This window comes from Arvicanthis niloticus, chromosome 17 (assembly GCF_011762505.2).
Source record: "Arvicanthis niloticus isolate mArvNil1 chromosome 17, mArvNil1.pat.X, whole genome shotgun sequence".
Classification (NCBI taxonomy): domain Eukaryota; kingdom Metazoa; phylum Chordata; class Mammalia; order Rodentia; family Muridae; genus Arvicanthis; species Arvicanthis niloticus.
This window is the reverse complement of record NC_047674.1, coordinates 49765679-49771678: the sequence shown is the minus strand read 5'-3', so window position 1 is coordinate 49771678 and position 6000 is coordinate 49765679.

The window sequence follows — 6000 nt, the reverse complement described above, 5'->3', positions numbered from 1 at the left end:
ACTATTTTGAAAAATATAGCTTAAATCAATAATGTAAATACCAATTAAAGCGCTAAGAGCTAAATGAAGCAGGTTACAGAGCATAGGGAATCTTATGTGAGTATTTCTATGGATGTTCTTTAAGATGTAGCAGGATTTTTTTTTTCTAATTTCCTACTTGGCCCTAAATTCAAGGGAAGGGAAGTAGAAATAAAGCAAATCCCTTTACACTGCTGAGTTTACATGCAGAGTGATTCAATATTTCTGAAAGAAAAGTAAAGCTAATTAGTCAATTGCTTCAATTTGCTTTAAACAACAACAAAAAATAATCACCAAAAAATGGCAAACACTATGACTGGTAGGAAATGTATTTTTCTTTTAAGTAAGGCATTTAGAATCAGCTGAGTACTATGGGTGTGGGATTACCTCTCATGTTGCACAGCACGCTCCTCATTTTACTTACATGGATCAGCCTTCCCTAACAGCTCCCTTGTATATCTAGCATATCAGAAAGTCTATTTGGCTCTTGTATACAAATGTATCCTATCCATCCCATTCCTGGACCACGCTAAGATCCCCCAGCATCATAAGAGCAGCAGAGTCTTGTTGTGCTCCTCTTCTGTGTTTCCACAATGCCAGCCAAATACAGACCAGACCTTAACTCTTCTCTCAGAAATATTACTAAACTGTTTATTTTTTTAATCCTAAAATACTACAATGTATAAGACACAATACACCAATGCAACTAACTGCAATATACCTCTCTAGCCATCTTGGGCAGCAGTTTTCCAATTCTCATTGGGCTTAGTTATTTCTAGATTATATAACCAGGCTTAACTCTTTTTCTCGATAGCAACAAAATATGTTCATCTGGCTGTCTACAGGTACAACACCAAAGTTAATAATTTCATTTAAATACCTTCTAGAACAAATGACTTCTCACATATACTTGTTTGGGTGCATAAACCTCTACAGATTGCATTACTGGACATTCTTCGCTTTATTGATATCAATCAGTGATAGTGTCTGAAAGAAACAAAACAAACAAGTAAAGAAAGATGAAAATGAATGCATTGGATTTACTAACCCAAATCTCATCTCACTCCCTGCTTAATTCTGGCAGCAAGTACAACTTCATTCCTTCCATGTAGGGACTTGGTACCTCCACTATTGTCTAGTCTGACTTCCTCCTTTAATTCTGTGCTGCTTCTCTTCCATCTGGATTCACCTTTGTACTACCTTTTATGAAGTTATTTCATAGATTGCAGTCATGGGTCAGAAGTTAAGCATGCACACTACTCTTGGAGACAACCTGAGTTTGACTCCAAAAAATTCACATCTGGTGGTGCATGACCTATTCCAAATTGAGATTAAGTGGATCCAACATCCTTTTCTGAACACAATGGAAACCTACACAAATGTGCAAACCTACATAAAGACACACATGTCACACAATTAAAAATAGAGCAAAATATTTTTTTGAAAATTGTCTCTAGATAGGCCCTGTTTAATATTCCATTTGTTTTATAAAATTAGCTTCACTAATTTATGTTGACCATATTCCAAATCTGATTCCTTAATAAATGCAAAAGTAGTCATAAAACTATATCAAGAAGTAGACAGTCATAACATGCTACTGAATATAGCTTTTTTCCTTCACATGGGAGTGCAAATAATTCAATAATTATTGCTCATTCTGTGGAAGTAAGTATTCACCTACTTTCATTTTTATACTCTTGATGTCTAATATAAGCTTCAGTAGTACAGTGTTCTATGGCTGTTCTTTTATGTGAAGGAAATTTAACTAAATAATAAGAAAGTAAAACAGTTCCTTGATGTCTATGATAGTCCCATTTCTTCTCTAAAATGTATGCTATCTTTGAATAGGCATTGTGAAGATTAATACTATTTGCCTATAGATTTTATGCATTTTAGGTGATTTCCTTAATTTTATACTCTTTATTATTGTTCATTTCTTTATCTCTGTGATAAATCTCCAGTGCTATTTCTCCATGAGAAGTCATTTATTAGAAGTCTGCTGTCAGGCCTCTTATCATCGGTTTGGTAAAAATTTATACCACCCACGCATCAGCTTACACACTCTTCTCTCTCTAATCTTACTCTCCTCTTGACTATTCATGAAACCAATATTCAGTGTGTCTATAAAATTTTTTATTAAGGACAGTTACACCAAACTGTTATCTTGGCCATGTGGAACAATGTCCCTGAAATTCTAACGAGACTACTCAGAGAAAAATTCTCACTCACTGTTCAACAAAAACAGATTAGGACAATTGTGTAGAGTCCTCAGAACTTTACAGTGACTCATTTATGTTCCTTTGGAGGTAACAGTAATTAGAGAAGGGCATCCAGGCAGAGAGCTCTAATATCAAGCTACCAGTCAAAAACAAACAACAAACAAAAAAATATTGAAAGAGTAGAATCAGATTGCCTTAGTACACTACTGTACTTCCAGACATAGTAAAAGACGTCTATGGACTAGAGATATGGAAAAAGAATTGTTCAGAGGCATCACCTATCTTTGCTGCAAGGAGAAAGAGCTTTTATATAGTACATAGAAGTATCCAAAATCTTAGTGCACAGAAGGGCTACCATATTCTATCAAAATTCAATTCTTTTTTCAGATAATGTGTGTGATTACCATTGCCTAGAGTTAAGCAGTAAGATAATGTGCTATCAAACATATTGCCAAAGCCAAGGATGGGTAAAACTCTGCACAGAATTTTACCAACCTAAGACCGAAGTGCATTGCTTTTGATATTCCATGATGGATAAGGAAGACATTCTTATCAGAATGACCTAAGACAGGCTCAGTCTTGTTAATAAAATTAAAAAGGGGGAGAAGCAGAGAGCTTTTGCAGCTACTTGGCAAAAAGCTGACATGGGCCAAGGACAAGGAAATGGGCTGCTTGGCAGGAATATGACATTAGTCTAGAACAAAGAAATAATTTCAGATATGATTCTAAATCTTAGGCTAGAACAAAAAATAATCTCAGGCAGGAACCTAAATATTAGGCTAGAACAAAGAAGTAATTTCAGACAGGAACCTAATTTTAGACTAGAACAAGGAAGTAGGCTTCAGACATTAAAATGACCTTGGGCTAAAACAGAGAAGTAGGCTCAGATACTTTGGTCATCCTGATAAGCCCTTAGAAACAGTGATCATGGGAGTGTTCACATAATTGGGTTTAATGCCTTGCTTTTTCTTTGACTGTTTGTATTGATTGTATTGCTTGTTCCTTGACTATTTGCATTTATTGAATTGATATACCCTCAACATAGAACTGACCTTAATACATGCATGTACTCAAAATGGTATAAAAGCATAAAGGAGGAGAGGAGATGGAATGAAACTTCTAGGGAGGAGAAATGAGGAAAGGGGATGACACATGAATTGTAAATAAATAAAATGTCCAATAAAAAAGAAAAAGGAAAAAACCATATTGCCAAGCTTTAGAGTTCCATCCTGAACTGAGTGATTAGTGTTGTACAGTACATTGGTAGGAAGGCAATCCAGAATGCCATCAAGTATACCAGATTGCAACAAAAGGTTTGTTACTACAGCAGCTTTAGTCATTTACTACCTCTGCCACTGAGTGGGTTTTTTAAATCCTACATTTTGAAAGACAGTATGAGTAATAGAATCTATCAACTGAAAAAGATATTTGTGTTGTATTTAACTATTCTCATATTGCTTCCTATTTTCTGAGTATAATTTGTAGTTTGTTTTAACCAAAATAAGTGAATCTGTGTGCATCTTTCTTGCAGCAACTGAAATATTGGAAATTGTAACTATAGTGATGTTAATAATGATAGTATTAGACACTATTTCTCAGACCTTCATGAACTCCTGCTATAAAAGCCCCCATTTCTGTGGCTTAACCCACCTCCTACTTGGATATTAAAACTTCTTTTTCTGAGTCAGTATTAAAACTTCCCACTGTTGACATCTTCTATGTCTAGACAGCAGCAGGATATTGGTTTATGTGCTGATTCATCCAAGTCATCCATGTGAGTTCTTTGGAATTTAATTCTGTCCATGTGCCATTTTTCTCAGTTTGTCACAATATCTAATTGAGTTGTTTAGACAGTATTATTTTTATTAGAAATTTTCAGAATGTTATCTCACTTTTCTTTAATGTTAACAGCACAACTCTTCCTTTAATCTTTTATTTTCCATACAGAAATTAACTTCAATGCCAACAAAATGACGCTGTGAGTAAAGGTGCTTGCTGAAAAACTTGATGACCTGAGTTCAAATCCCAAGAACAACCCACATGATAGAATGCAAGAACCAACATCCTCAAGTTGTCTTCTGACTCTCTGTCTCTGACTCTGACTCTGTCTCTGTCTCTGTCTCTGTCTCTGTCTCTGTCTGTCTGTCTGTCTGTCTCTCTCTCTCTCTCACACACACACACACACACACACCAATAAATTTATATAAAACATTTTTAAATGAACTTCAGGAAAATCTCCAAGAACAAGGCCAAAGATGGAAGCGTAGTGACTCTGACAAGTGAGAAATCCTCAATTTTTGAACAGCCATTCTGAACACAATCATACCACCGTTAATTCTATAGCCTGTGGTAATGATAACCTAGATTAAAAATTAAGTGCTTAGAGCATAACATGAATTAACTGTATAAAATGTTGTGATCATTACATTTATATCATCATATTCTAGCAATAAATAGCTTACTGTGATGATAAGAAAATTGGATTTAAATCACAATGTTTACTAGGTGTGAAGTGACATTTGAGCTATTTTAACATCTATATTTCTGCACTGGTGTTCATTCTACTTCATATATATAAATATGTGACTATGTTCCCAATAATACATTAAAATTTCAAGATTTTAATCATGTCTTGTTTTCTCAATCTTAGGATCACAAACCAATGCATCATCCTGCACTATCAACCCTGAGCTGTTTCATAACAGCCATCCTCCATGTGACATCTTCATCCTAATAATCTAGGTTATCATTACCACATCTACATCCTTTCATCTCTCTATTCAAGTAAAGCCTTATTCATGAGGACCAGACTCAAACATTCTGTAATGCTCCCTGAAACTTTTGGTTGCTTCTATATGCTCATATATATTCCTACACACATATATGTGAGTCCTTGTACTTGTCTATTTTGGTCTATTTTTTGTGGTTTCAATAATTCCTTACCATGTTTAAAGCTTTCACTAAATGTCAGGTATTTTATCTTGTTATTTTAGTAATCGCAGAAACTAGATTGGCTTTTAGAACAAATTCAGTCTCCGAACATTGGTTAAAAAAATGAATGAGAAAAATATGTCTATTATTCTATGCTTCCAAATGGTAATTGCAAAATTCATCTGAGAGAGGGCTAATATCCAATATATACAAAGAACTCAAGAAATTAGAGACTCAAATAACCCTATTTTAAAAATGGGGCACAGAGCTAAACAGAGAATTCTCAACTGAGAAATCTCGAATGTCTGGGAAGCACCTAAAGAAATGTTCAACATCCTTACTCATTAGGAAAATAAAAACCAAAACGACCCTAACATTCCACCTCACACCAATCAGAATGGCTAAGATCAAAAACTCAGGTGACAGCAGATGCTGGTGAGGATGTGGAGAAAGAGGAACACTCCTCCATTGTTGGTGGGATTGTAAGCTGGTACAACCACTCTGGAAATCAGTCTACTGGTTCCTCAGAAAACTGGACATAGTATTACCTGAGGACCCAGCTATACCACTCCTGGGCCTGTACCCCCCAAAATTCTCCAATATATAACAAGGACACATGCTCCACTATGTTCATTCCAGCCTTATTTATAATAGTCAGAAGATGTAAAGAACCAAGATGACCTTCAGGAGAGGAATGGACACAGACAATGTGGGACACTTACACAACGGAGTACTACTAGCTATTAAAAACAATGAATTCATGAAATTCTTAGGCAAATGGATGGTATATTTTTTAAATTGAATTATAATTACATCTCTTCCACCCTTTCTC